The 15,679-nt window shown below is 36.7% G+C and overlaps 1 non-coding gene across 1 annotated transcript; it reads left to right on the plus strand.

The window, feature by feature from the left end:
• The first annotated feature begins 13,554 nt into the window (after positions 1–13,554).
• On the plus strand, positions 13,555–13,661 carry LOC122914787. Its single transcript, XR_006385865.1, has one exon. It is a non-coding gene; the product is annotated as a U6 spliceosomal RNA (small nuclear RNA).
• The last annotated feature ends 2,018 nt before the right edge of the window (positions 13,662–15,679 follow it).

Genomic DNA, 15,679 nt, shown 5'->3' on the forward strand with positions numbered 1-15,679 from the left:
TCTCCCTGCTTGTGTTCCCTCTCTCACTGAGTCTCTCTCTCTGTGAAATAAATAAATAAAATATTTTTAAAAATCCATTCTTTTTCTAAGTGATCCCATGGTACTTCATACTTCTCCTTCAGCCATACTTATTCACAATTATATTTCTTTTCTTTGTCTTTCTTCACTGCAAGTTTATAAGCTCTATGAGGATAAAGACATAACTGTCTTATTGCCTGCTGGACCAAAGTAAGTGTTTAATAAATGTGTGTTTGACCATAAATAGGAGATGATGAAAGCAGATATGTGTGGCAGAGACAATGGTATCTGGTAGGTGATGGGTACTCAGAATAAACATTAATGTTGCTGGTATGAACCACACAGTAACTGACTGAAATTGCTGATAAGACTTATTTATAAGCATATGTAAGATATGTCCTAAACAGTTCCAGAAATGCTTTGGGGTTGAAAAGAGAGGAGATGCTATAGAGGAATGTAGTCCTTCATGGCTAGATTGGTGGAGTGGGGGGAGGGTCAGTAATATCTAGGTGATTATTATTGTGATTTAATCTATCTTTATAGGTAGGTGTGCTTGAGTATATACTATATATATTATACTACATCATAATATGTATCATTATATCATAATATATCACTATATGTCATAATGTGATATAGGGTTGATGTGTATTTTTATTTGTTGCCCCACCCAGGCTGTAAGCTCTATGAAGTCAGGTGCTTGATTTGTCATGTTCTTTGCCCCATTCCTGATTCAAGAGGGATATTTGTCATATAGTAGATACTCCATAAATATTGGTTAAACACTTTACACTACTCTATTTTAATTCTTGTTAAGTAGTATGCTAAACTACTATTCTTTCTTTTTTGTTTATTTTTTAAAACAAAATTAATTGGAAATCAAACTATATCCTTTCTCCATTTTATCATGTCTATAGGGAATCTAGCTACTGAGATTAAAATGGCTTAACTAAGGCTCCAATGTCCACCTGGTGGCTGCTTAACTTAATCATACTCAAATCACCTCAGAGGAAATTAACAGCTTTCCAAGAGCTGAGCTTGACAACTCAAACATGTAGGAGCCCTAGGGTGCTTACGTGCCCACACTGCGCCTCACTCTGGAGACAAGAGCAGCACCATATTAAGCAGTGGGGAGACATCATTAAGGTTATGATTAAACTGCCTTTCAGGGAAAAAATTATCCTGCTGAGAGAAGGCCAAAGTCCTGCCAAAAACATCACTGCTTTGTTACTTACTACACATTTCTAGTGATTTTTCTTTTCAAGTCAAAAATAGCAATAGGAAGTATTCTGCCTCAACATGAAGGTTGGCATGATAAAGGGTAGGAAATGCAGAGTTGGGTGTTATAGAAGAAATGAATGAATGCTCGGGAAGTAGAGTTATGGGGGACATTTAGGGTCAAGTACAGAGGAGTAGGGAGCGTTGGGAGCTGACCCTGGGAGGATCAGGAACATGACCAAGAAAGAAACCTGAAAAAGAAAGAAAGAAAAAACAAGCAAGCAAGCAAGCAAGCAAGCTGAAGATTGGTAGTTTGGGAAAGCATGTGTAGCACTGGTGATGATAGCAAAATGAATAGTTTCCAGGGTTATCTTAGAGCAAGAGAATGGCATCTTTCCCCAGAGCTGCTTTTAATGAAAAGAGCTACGCACGTGCCAGCTCTTGCTGCCTGGGCGTGTGTAGCACCTGGCCCCTCACTCCATAGCTATCTTGGCTCATGATAACAGAGTGAGTTCCAGATGGGGAAGGCTTGACTCTCTCTAGATACTGGATTTGATGAGTCTATTAGGGCAAAGCAAAAAAATAAAACACTGGTGTCGTTTTTAAATCCATTGTTGTTGTCAGAGTTCAATGCATAAAACAGAAACCACTCTGGGTATCTTAAGCGGAAGGGGACTACTTAATATGGAAAATTAGGTGCTTCAAAATAATTGGAATTGCTGCATCAATAGAGTCAAAGGTTGAAATCATTGAGCTCAAGGACACAATACTAGAGCTGCAATCCAGAGATCAGAAAGCTACTGTCTTTGTCACAAATACCTCTTGATACTCACAGTTGCCACATTTGGATGCCATTACTGCATCTTGATTCTCATGTGTTCAGGGCTTCAACTGTCAGCAAAAACAGCAACAGAAAGATGACCTCTGCTCACTTCCATCTTCTAAGTATCATTCAAGTGATCCAGTTGGTAGAACCTAAATTGTACACAGACTCTGAGGAAATGTGGAAAGTAGGATATTGTTTTTGTTCATAGTATTCATGTTTCTCTGGCCAAGGGTCAGAACCAGGGTGAAGTAAGAGAGGCAACTACAACATGAAATTTACAGAGGTACTCACTTTTAGGGTCAGGAAGGCATGGGTGTCCACCTCACAGGAGTATTGCCTTAATTAAATGAGATAAATTTTTATGGAGCTTAGTGTAGTTTTTGATACATAGTGAGTGCTCGCTAATTATTAGATCAGTAATTATTAGTTGAAAGGAAAGACCTTTCAAAATCTTGTTACCCCTGCCTAATTCTTCCACACATAACAATGACTTCTTAAAAGTCTACCTTAGACTTTTTCACTTAATGATTGTATGAAATGTAGATACTTATGGGAATGATAACACTAAGCTATGACCATTGATATCTCACACAAATACAGAATATTTTTAAGCAGAGAAGTAGTGGGAAAATATTAGGACACCAGCCGTTGAAGAAGACAGAAAAGAGAAAAGAGGAGGGAGAAGAGATTTAAAATTAAAAGTTGGGTCAATAGCTACCAGGGTCTAGTCAAAGATACGTGACTCTAGAAAAATCACTTCATCTTTTTGGATTTCACTTTGGCACCCATTAAATGATGATATATATTATAGTCATGTGATTTTCAAACGCTTGTAAGAGTTTGGGAGTTTGGGAATATTTTTATCCTCTCCCCATACCCTCCCCACAAAAGAAAAAAAAAAACCTAAAATAAAAGTCTATCTCACACCACACACAAAAATTGATTTTAGGTAAATTTTAGATATAAATGCAAAAGGTAATGTAATAGGCTTTGAGAGGATAACATGGGATAATTATCTTTTTCCCTGGGATAGGCAAAGGTTTTTTTAAAGGGCACAAAAATAATTTATTTTAGAGGAAATATTTGGTAAGTTGGACTACAGTAAAATTAGGGACTACTGGTCATCAAAAGACACCAATAAGAGAGTAAAAAGGTAAGCCATAGAATAGAAGGTATATGAAAAATACAGTAACCAAAAAAGAACTCATATCTGGACTCTATATCTCTGTCTCTATAAAACTCCTAGAAACCAATAAAAAGGAGCCAGATGTCCAATAGAAAAGCGGTCAATAGTCTTCACCAGGTACTTAACAAGTGGTCACTAAAACATATGAAAAGAAGCTTCAACTAATTAGTCATCAGAGAAATGAAAATTAAAATCATAATGTGTATATGATTTTATATATACATGTATATATCATATTTTCTTTATCCAGTCATCCATTAGTAGGCACTTAGATTGTTTTCACGTCATAGCTGTTGTGAATATGATAAACATGGGGGTACAGACATCTCTTTGAGATAGTGGTTTTATTTTCTTTGTATACACACACACAGAAGTATTATTGCTGAATCATACGGTAATTCTATTTTTAAATTTTTGAGGAGCTCGCATACGTTTTCCATAGTGGCCGGACCAATTTACATTCCCACTAGCAATGCGTAAGTGTTTCCTTTTCTCCACCAGCATGTATTATTTTGTTTTCCTTTTCTCTACCAGCATGTATTATTTTGTTTCTTGACAATAGCCATTCTACTAGCTGAGATGATATCTTTTTTTTTTTAAAGATTTTATTTATTTATTTGACAGACAGAGATCACAAGTAGGCAGAGAGGCAGGCAGAGAGAGAGAGGAGGAAGCAGGCTCCCTGCTGAGCAGAGAGCCCGATGTGGGGCTCGATCCCAGGACTCTGGGATCATGACCTGAGCCGAAGGCAGAGGCTTTAACCCACTGAGCCACCCAGGCGCCCCCTGAGATGATATCTTACTGTGGTTTTGCATTTCCCTGATGATTAGCGATGCTGAGAATCTTTTCATGTACGTGTTGGCCATTTGTACGTCTTTGGGAAAAAAAATGTCTGTTCAGGTCCTGTGCCCATTTCAAAATCAGATTTTTTTTTGTTATTGAGGCATATGAGTTTCTTACATATTTTGATATCAACCCTTATAGATATATAGTTTGTAAATATTTTTCTCCCATTCTGTAAGTTGCCTCTTCATTGTATTGATTGTTTCTTTTGCTGTGCAGAAGCTTTCTACTTTGATGTAGTCCAACTTCTTTATTTTTGCTTTTGTTGCTTGCTTGTGCTTTTGGTATCACATCCAAAAAATGTTGTGAAGACTAACGCCAAGGAGCTTTTCCCTGTGTTTTCTTCTAAGAGTTATATGGTTTCGGGTCTTCATTTAAGTCTTTAATCCATTTCAAGTTAATTTTTGTTGAGTGGTGTAAAATAGAGGTCCAATTTTTTTTTTTTAAGATTTTATTTATTTATTTGAGAGAGAGACAGTGAGAGAGAGCATGAGCAAGGAGAAGGCCAGAGAGCGAAGCAGACTCCCCATGGAGCTGGGAGCCTGATGCGGGACTCGATCCCGGGACTCCAGGATCATGACCTGAGCCGAAGGCAGTCGTCCAACCAACTGAGCCACCCAGGCGTCCCGATAGAGGTCCAATTTTATTCAGAGTCAACTAATATTAGACAAGAGAGCCAAGAATACTCAATGGGGAAGGATAGTCACTTTCAGAAATGGTGCCAAAAAAACTGGATATTTGTATGCAAAAGAATAAAATAGAGGTCCAATTTTATTCTTTTGCATACAAATATCCAGTTTTTTTGGCACCATTTCTGAAAGTGACTATCCTTCCCCATTGAGTATTCTTGGCTCTCTTGTCTAATATTAGTTGACTCTGTAGGTGTGGGTTGATTTCTGGGCTCTTGATTCTGTTCCATTGGTCTGTGTGTATATTTTTATGCCAGTACCATACTGTTTTATTATAGCTGTGTAATAAAATTTGAAATAAGAAAGCATGATGCCTCCAGCTTTGTTCTTTTCTCAAGATTGTTTTGGCTATTTAGAGTCTTTTGTGGTTTCACATGGATTTTAGGATTTTTTTTCTGTTTATGTGAAAAATGCCATAGGAATTTTGATAGGGATTTTACTGAATCTATAGCTGGCTTTGGGTAGCCCATACAACCACTTTGAAAAATTGTCATTATGCACTCAAGTTAAATATCTGTATACTTTATAAACACAAATTTCTTATGTATAATAATACATCTAAAGAATGATCAAAATTGCCCTTACAGTGCTCGCTTCGGCAGCACATATACTAAAAAAAAAAAAAAAAAAAAAATTGCCCTTACAATAATAAAAAAATAGAGAAAGCCAAAATGTCCATGAAGAGTGAAATAGATAAATTTGGTATACTCATGTACTACAAGTCTAAATAGTCTGAAAATGAATAAAATATTATTATACAGAACAAAACATAGAAACCTTATACATACAATGCTGTCAAAAGAATACAGTCTCATAATGTTTCATTCTGTATTATTTTCATTTATATGAAGTTTAAAAATAAGCACTATGAATTTATGATGTCAGATTAGCAAGTCAGAATAGCATTTAACTTTGGTGTGGAGGAAGGGACAAGTGATTAATAGTTGGATGAAGGACTTCTGAAATGCTGTTAATGTTCTATTTTTGTTCTAGGGATGGTTACATGAATGTGTTCTTTTTATGACATGTCATCAAGCTTAAGATTTATGATCTTTCTGTATGTTTGTTTCATTTCAGTAAAAATGTAAAACAATAACAACAACAAATAAAAGATAAGAAAAGGACCCCAATGGAAAAGAAAAAAAATAGACAGAAGTTGTATTTTGTTATTATAAACCATCTTCTATTTTTAAATTGAGCAATACTTAACAAAGTTCAATTAGAAAAATAAGGGTACTTTAATTATTATACATCAGCATTTATGCATAATATTTACCTTTTTGCCCAAGTGACCTATTCACTCTTCTATCAACAAATCCCTGAATCACAAAGATAGGTAGTTCAAATGATATACATACTTTTAAATAGTTCATCTTGCAGTTTGAAATGGTAGGAACACTTTCCACTGAGGTCTGTACAAAACCTAATTAGTATCATTCGGCAAGTTAATGCATTTATTTGTCTCCTATGCATTAAAAACTGGCATAAAATATAGTTGTATGTACGTGGTCTTTTTTTTAATTTTTAATTTTTAACTATTATGTTCAATTAGCCAATATAGAGTACATCTTCAGGTTTTTTAAAAGATGTTATTTATTTATTTGACAGACAGAGATCACAAATATGCAGAGAGGAAGGCAGAGAGAGAGGGAAGCAGGCTCCCCGCCAAGCAGAGAACCCGACATGGGGCTTGATCCCAGGACCCTGAGATCATGACCCGAGCTGAAGGCAGAGGCTCAGCCCACTGAGCCACCCAGGTGCTCTGCATCATCAGTTTTTGAAGTAGTTTTCGACAATTCATTTGTTTTGTGTAACACCCAGTGCTCATCACAACTTGCCCTCCTTAATACCCATCACCTGCTTATTCTATTCCCCCCAACCCTCTCCCTTCTGTAACCCTTGGTTTGTTTCCCAGAGTCGAGAGTCTCTCATGGTTTGTCTCCCTCTCTGATTTCTTCCCACTCAGTTTTCATTCCCTTCCCCTGTTGTCCTCCATGCTATTCCTTATGTTCTACATATGAGTGAAACCATATGATAATTGTCTTTCTCTGCTTGACTTATTTCACGTAGCATAATCCCTTCCAGTTCCATCCATGTCGATGCAAATGTAGGTATTCATACTTTCTGATAGCTGAGTAATATCATGGTCCTTTCTTAAATATAGACAGATACCTATCTTTGTATCTATACATCCATCCGTCCATCCACCCATCCATTCATCTCCTGTCTATTGATAACTTGAATCAAAAATTGAATATGGAGAGTACCCTAAAAACCTAACAGAACACAGTTTGGAACCTCCTGGATTGTTTTGTTTGTTCTGTCTAGTTCCTGATGGTGAGGTGGTGGCTGGGGATGTAACACATTTCCTGGGAGGAGGCTGTTTCCCTGCTTCTGAGGGCTAGCCTGCCAAGAAGGCAACCAAATCTTTCCTGAGCTCTACACAAAATTTCCTACTTTCCTTTGTGAGTGAAAGGCCCTGGCACATTTTGCTTCTTTTGTAGACAGCCTGACAGTCCCTCCTGAACTTGGGGAATGAGGTGGCTGTGGAATAAGTGAATTTACTCTATAGTGGCAAGATGAAAAGCATAGCTTCTTGCTGTTTCATGTCCATAACTGTGCCATCTAACAGTAACATGAATGTTTCCACAGACTTCATGAGATCCAAAGGATTGAGTAAAAACATTGCTTTTTGTGTGCAAAGTCAGGTTTTTCACTTTTCATCTTGCTTGAAACAGACTTGACAAGAATTTGACACAAATACCCATTCCCTCCTTACTGAACCATTCTTGGGTCTGTAACACTATAACCTCTCTGTGTTGCTTTTTACCCCACTGGCTCTTAGTAGTCTTTGCTGATTTCTCTACTTTCCCCTTAACCTTAAATATTAGAATTCCTTTAAGGTCTAGCATAATCCTCATCTTATCTCACTCTAAATACTTTCTCCCTAGGTGATCTCATCCATTTCCATGGTTTTAAATATCCTATATATGTCAACAATATCAAATTATATATCCAAGTTCACTATCTTGTTCTGAGCATCCAAAAAAGTTGTCAAAGGAATATGAGTTCACAAAAACAATCAAACATCTGAGTTATATAAGAATTAAAAAGGAAATGCACAATGTGGTACCTATTTTAAGAGGAATAATTGGTGGAATGGAACAAACAAGTATTTATGATAAGTATAAAAAGTATTTTCAAAGAAATAAAGATATTGGAAATATGAAGCAGAAATAACAGTTATTAAGAATAGCCAGAGTGACATCAGTGATTATCTCTCTGGCAGAGCTCAGGAGGAGGACACAGAATCTCCTCTAGGATGGAAGGGGTGTAGCTGAGGCCCCAGGAAAACAGTTCAACCTCATAAAATAAGGTCACCTTGATAATAAATGCCACAAGTAGTAGGAGAAGCAGATCTAGACTGGAGGAGTCCTGCCTACTCTTAGTGGAATGACATTTATATAGTTACATAGTCAATATCCCTTCTCTTTCCTGCTGTTGCCTCCTCTCCTGAACAAGACAGGTCAGAGGGAGGCACCCGGAGTTTCCTTATTGCTGGGAAGGTGAAGACTGAGAACTAACGGTAAGGGGTATGGAGGGAGAATGGGGAGGGAGAGAGTGGGGAGGGAGAAGAGAGAAGGAGGAAAGGAGGAAGAGGGAGAGAAGCTTGTAGAAAGAGAGGGAGAGGGGGAAGGGGAGGGAAGGAGAGAGTGGGCAAGAGTGAGTGTCCTACCTGGAGACTGGAGAGAAACTCCACGGCAACTATAAAGATAATATTTGAATTTGACAGAATATTTTTCTGAATGAGACTGAGATTTTAGTAAGTGAATGGGATAATAGAAAATATATGTATTGATTCCTGCCCCCTGATTCCTGGCACAGAGCTCCTGAAACGAGGATAAGGACACTAGGAACATCTCTTGTTTCAAAATTTGTCTTTGACCCTACTCTTGACATGGGGCGGCTAAAAACTCTTGTAAATTCCTGAGTGATAAGAGCACTAGGGGCATCTTGTGTTCTGATGAGCTGACTCCACACGGGTGCTGGATGTCACCTGGATGGGGGCTTGTCACCGGAAAGACCAAGCCATGATTAGAAGCTTGGAATTTTCAGCTCTGCCCCACTCCCACTCCGGAGAGGCAGAGAGGCTAGAAATGGAGTTAGTAATTGGTCAAGCTTGCAGGATGAAGCCTCCATAGATCTCAAAAGTATGGTGTTGGAGGAGCTTCCAGGTTGGTGATCACATCAATTTACTGGAAGGGTGATAGGCCCCATCTCCGCCGAGACAGAAACTCCTCCCTAACTGGGGAGTTCCTTTTGTTCCTTTTCATCTGGCTATTTATCTGGATCCTGGATCATATCCTTTAATGAACTGATAATTGTAAGTAAGCATTTCTCTGAGTTCTGTGAGGCAATCCAGCAAATTAATAAAACCCAAGGAGGAGGTGTTTCCATCCTCCAGTCTATAGCCAGTATATCCTCCAATCTATAGAAGTATAGTTGGTAACCTGAATGTGTGTCTGGCATCTGAAATGTGTGAGGATGGGGGCTGGGGGCAGTCTTGTGGGTCTGAGCTCTTAACCCATGGGAATCTGATAGTGTCTCCTGGTAGTGTCAGAATTGACTTAAATCGAATTGATAGTTGTGGAGGACAAATTTCCACATATTTGGTGACCAGATGTATCATAAGTAAAGAGTTCCATGTGACTAGGAAAGGAGACACAAAGGAGAGAAACACAATAGGGAAGAACCCTATAGGAGGGAAATGACTGAGCTATTCCATTTTAATGAGAGTATAGAAGTCATTACACTGGACTAAAATTTAAGCAGGAATAGAATGGAAAGAAAATGAGACATGTGCTCTAAGCAGATTGAGTGTTCAAGGCCAAGAAAAGTACAAGAAATTTTGAGAATAAAACATAGTGCCTGTTATACATAATTGAATTGAGAGCTCTGAGTTCACCAAGCAATTATTTGTTGATCACCATGTATGCCTAAGCAACTGTCTTGATATTAGAGATACAATAGTGTGTAACTTTGATAAAAATCTCTTCATTCATGCTACTTTCTAGTAGCAATCAATTCCATTATATATGCTACATACTGAGGGATGTCCAGCCATACAGCTGTGTCTCCATTCTTAAAGTGACCCTGTTCAAGGGAATTTTCTGCAGTGATGAAATAGTTCTGTATCTGTGCTCTCTAATGTGGCCACTATGACTGAAGAACACAATTTTGAAATTATATTTAATTTTAACTCACTAACTCATTTCAATTTAAATAATCACCTGTGTCTAGTTAGCCTGCCATTTTGGACAGAGTACCTATAGAATTTTTAATGAAACTGTACAGTTAATTTTTATTTAAAACCCTCACACAACCTATGACTCAGAGCCAATCTGTATGCCTGTTCCATTGACACTTGAAAAACAAATTATGTCTTTTCAGAATAAAAAGTTTAATAAATATCATCTAGATATATCCTATTCTTTATGTTATTTAGGATGTTGATATTGTTATTGATTATATTCAATCAGTTGATCTATCATGGACTGAGAGGAGTAAACTAAAACCTCCTTCAATTATGTGCTTCTGCTGAAGTCTCAGCTTCCAGAATTCAATAAGTTTGTCTTCAGCTGGACACTGTGTTCCCTGTAATTGCTGTTTATTTGAAAACAAGGGTTTCAGAAAAGTGTCACAATCACCATTTTATACTTAACATGAAACATAATAAGGAAATAGATATTCTCCTTTGCCCCACTACAAACCACCACATGGTTTTGCAACTTCAAGACTTTCTGGCTTTCCTGGACCATGAGGTCACATAACTAGCAGTACGTCCTTGAACACCAAAACGTAAGAGCTATCCAGACTTCACAAACATATTTGTTTGTCTCATAAATAATTGGGGAAGGGCCACGTAGAACTAGAAATAAATATCTGAAAAAGTTGGTTTTGTAGCTTAATGGTGTCAGGATAGTGTCACTGTGAGCCTTTTGATCTTTGCTTCATGTTTATCTTTGCATAGTTACCAGATGGCTGCTGGAGGTTTAGACATTATGTCCACATCCAAAGGAGGAAATGGGGAAGGGAATAGGCCTTATCATTTACATCCATTCTTTTTTCCCAGAAAACATAATCTTTCCCAGGAATGTCTTGCATATGTGTCATTAGCCATAAGTATGCCTGTCAATGGACACTGTAAAATTTTAGGAGGAAAGCAGAAGCAAGAATTTAACCAGACACAGTGACACTCAAAATAAAATAAAAGTTTAATCACCAAAGAAGAAGGAAACAGATATTGAACAAGTGACTAACAGTAGGGATCCAACTTATTTTTCTTTATATAGTGGACCAATTTCCCAGAAGAGAAAAAGCATTTAATGATTTTACGCAACTGTCTTTAAATCACAAATCTCCCAGTCCATGGGATTGGAATGAAACGAATGCGAGTAATGGATCTATCGTATCCTCAGAATCACTTTTGTATTTCAATGAGAAGTGCTAATAGATTGAGCTCATTACAGTAGCCGAATCCTTCCTATCCTATTGGGAGTATCTTAGCAAGCACCTCAGCTCCACATACACTCCTGTCACACCCTAACATCAGTTTGATATACGTGCATCAGCATGATTGAACCTCTGTGAAAATTGCTCAGGTGGAATAGAGCAATGGAATGGCACTCTACAAATGTGGGAAGAGCTGAAAGAGCAAAGAAAAAAGTCAGTGTAAGCATAATAAGCCACAGAGGTATTGGCTGGGGAGATAGGAAGGGGCCATGCACAGACTTGTAGGTCAATGGTAAGGATCAAAGATTTTATTCTAAATACAATAAGAAGCTGTTAAGGTATTTAATTCATAGAGTGTTTGCTTGGTTTACAGATTTTACTAGTGTAGTCATCCGTGGGAATAACAATGTAAATGTGTCCTAATATCTTTTGTAAAGTTGAAGAAGTAATTTGTCAATTTCAGTGTATTCAAAGAGTTCCTTTGATAGGTATCTGCTGTACCTCACACATCCAATGAGGAAAATGTAGCTGTGTATATCAGCATACTTTTCAGCAGACTTCTCTCTCTCACACATGCACAGACTTACAGAGTTCTATGGCAAATAAACATGCCTTTCATAGGTTCTAGTTTCCATCTTGTAGTCTTATGCCATCATGTGTGAGCTTCATTATCTGTGTGTTACCCTAATAACTGGACCTATCATGTTTGTTAATGATACCATTGGACATTCTGGGATTAGAATTGACTGTTTTTGATGAACTTTTAAAAGAAAATGATTGGCTTCTATGTGGGTAATAAGGTAGAGGAGGCAAAAGTGGATGGGAGGAGGAGTTAGGAGTTACTTCAGAGAACATGGATGCCTGGGTTAGATTTTTGCCAATGGACAGAAGAAAACTGTGGATGATATAAGATATAATATGAAGGTAAAATAGAATTAATGATAGACTCCATTCAGGAAGGCAGAGAGAGGGATTAATGAAGTATAAATACTTCCCTAGTTGTGGGTAAAATAGTGCTTGCAGAGTAGTGGTTATATAGTAGTAATACCTACTGCATGAATAAAAAAAGAAGATACAATAGTCACAACATGTACAATACAGTTTTGGGATATTTATGATATGTGTAAGACAAGGCTTGTTATTCTTTCTTTACAGATGTGGAGTGAGTCTGGAGTCTCTAGCCAGACTGGTTAGAGAAAAAGATGTGATGTAACAGAGGATAAAGCAAAGAGGACCACTGAATCTTAAAGAAGATTAGAAGAAGGTGAGAACACTTGTGTGTACATGGCAGAAGGGTGTAAGGGAAAAATAAAGGCTGCACAATGGACTTTGAGCAGTTTGGTTGTGGGTGATGAACTGGGTATCCTTTCGATATGTGCTTTTAAAAAATTAACACATAATGTATTATTTGTTTCAGGGGTACAGGTCTGTGATTCATTGGTCTTACACAATTCACAGTGCTCACCATAGGATGTAGGGGTTGTGATTACTTTTGACTATTGGGGTATCCTTTTTCTACATGATTCTAAGCAGAAGATTGAGTTCATTAAGGTTCCAACTTTAATGTTGCTCAGCTAATTTTGTCACCTTGAGTGTACACATGAAATGTGACTTGAGCAAAGCTTGGTTTGGAAGGCAGAGCATGATTTGTGGGCAGTGAGAAAATGGAGTTGGCCAGTTTTATGTTCAACTTTGTGAAAGGCAAGATTGGAGGGGCTTATTGGATACAGGTTATGGAAGGCCTGGAAAAAATGTGAATTGAAATCCTTACTAGCCAGATTTGTTGTACATTAATTCTCTCTCTGAAAGAAATTTTAGAAAATAGAGAAAATTAAGACTATAGAAAGTATTCATACCTCCCTTGTGTGAAAATGACAATTTTAAAGGATATTTATTCTAGCCTTCTGTATTGGTGCATGTATATATGTGTGTAAAAACTTCATTGTATGATTAATAATTGAAATTATACTCTACATAACTTTTTATAGCCTATTAAAAGAGTTCCATGAACACTTTCTTATTAAATAATCTTTTCAAAATGACTTTGGGTGGCACACAGTAGTCTATCATATGGGTGTGCTATGAATTACTTAACTATTTCCTTTTAGACTTTATTTGAACTATTTCCCCATTTCCATAATGGACCTTATTATTAGCTATTTCTTTTTTAAAAAATTCTATATCATTAACATTCATGTATTAAATCTGTAACTGATAAATTTTCCATAATTAGAAGTACTGATCAAAAGTAATGAGCACTTGTGCTCACTTTGGCAGCACATCTAATGAAATTGGAATAATACAGAGGAGATCAACATGGCTCCTGTGCAAGGATGACACACAAATTTATGAAGCATTCCATATTTCTGGATGTTAACTAGACTTATTGTGGTGATCATTTCATAATATATATAAATATCAAATCATTATGCTGTATACCTGAAACTAGTATGATGTTTTATGTCAATTATACCTCAATTAAAAAAAAAACATAATGAACAATTTTAGAGTTCTGGGTAGATATGACAAATGGCCTGTCAGGTTTTAACCCCTTTGTATGCCTTGCAGAAAAGGATCAAATTTCGTATTTCATTGCTTTCTCTCCACTACTAGGAATTAGCTTTTAAAACATGAAAAATAGAGTTGAGGGTCTATTTCTGGGCTCTCTATTCTGTTCCATTGACAAACCATAAGTGACTCTTAATCTCACAAAACAAACTGAGGGTTGCTGGGGGAAGGGGGGTTGGGAGAAGGGGGGTGGGGTTATGGACATTGGGGAGGGTATGTGCTTTGATGAGTGCTGTGAAGTGTGTAAATCTGGCGATTCACAGACCTGTACCCCTGGGGATAAAAATATATGTTTATAAAAAATAAAAAAATATTTAAAAAAAAGAAAAAAAGATTTTATTTATAAAAAAACATGAAAAATAATATCTCATAATTTTAATTTGCATGTCTTGGTTATTAGTGAGTTCCAACATTTCTCATGTGTTTATCAGCTATTTTTCTCTTAAAAATTAAATTCATATGTTCAGTTTATCTTTCCGTTCATCATTTACGACAGCTTGGACTCAACACAGAGGGATAACTAAATAAATATTTTTACGAGTAACTGAAAATCCCTATGGACTTTCACCCAGGAACCAATAATGCATATAGTTTGTTTATGCTCCTCTTCTATTAATCTTCTTAAATTTAATTATTTTTCCTGTGAAATGTAGTATTCAGGGAAAATGTGATTATTTTCTCCCTGCTCTCTAGAGTTCTAAGAGACATTTTCTCAGTTGAAACTTCTCTCTTCATTTTCACTGTATATCATACATCACCAGCAGGAACCCTTAGGTTATGGGAGGGCAGTATATGGACTACATATTTATCGAACTCTAATTGTATGACTAAATGAATGCACCAGCCATGCAAATACAAATGTAAGTCTTAAAAATAATAATTTACATAATTAGCTGACAAGAAGGCTTGAGCAATTATTTAAGTTCATATATAACCTTACATCGTCAAGTGTTAATTTATGCTCTGTTCTTTCCAGCATGATTGAGCTGTTTGGTAGTTTTATTTATGACTCGTGCTTAGATTCATTTTGCAGTGCTGATAATGTTGAGATAATGGGAATTTATAGTTAGCTCTGACAAGAGGCCATAAAACAAATGACTGGATGTTTTCTCTATTGCCACGGGCTCGATTTATAACATAAAGTACTTAATAATTGTTATTAATGAACCCACTGTGGTTGGTATATAGACACAGCTGGAAATCACATCTGTTATCAGACAGCCTGGGTTGAGTAAAGTACAAACACTGCAGGGAACTAATAGCTACAAAAGGAAATGACATCACAGAGCCGTAGGAAGTGCCCATAGATGTTAGCTACACTGAGGCAGAAGAGATTTAGGATAGATTTTAGGAGAAATGACAGAGAATTTGGTGCTCTTTAAATTTTTTCTTCCATAGGGATCCAAAATGTCTTTAATTATGAGCTAGAGGTCCAGGATCAATCCATATATTAATTATTAGTAAAGTTTACATCTTATTTTTTAGATCAAAATAAATAAAAATAGTCCAAATTCAGCCTACCAACTTACCTTTTGAGGCTTCTCTTCTGCAACATTTCTTGAAACATTCTGTCTTATTCAAATTGGGTTATTTGTCTTTGTTTTTATAGACTTATGCTTTCCTGTATGTATGCGTTACCTTATGTTGCTATCTCCAGCTGAGGCCATTCCAAACTATTTAAAGACAGAACTACTTGTACTTATTTCCTCTCTCTCTCTTTATCTATCATCTATTCTCATTTGTCTCCATTCTCAATTTTCATTTTCCCCCTTCACCATTGGTAAACATTGTAATACATATTATATGCGTTATTTGATT

The sequence above is a fragment of the Neovison vison genome, chromosome 7 (genome assembly GCF_020171115.1).
Source record: "Neovison vison isolate M4711 chromosome 7, ASM_NN_V1, whole genome shotgun sequence".
Lineage (NCBI taxonomy): Eukaryota > Metazoa > Chordata > Mammalia > Carnivora > Mustelidae > Neogale > Neogale vison.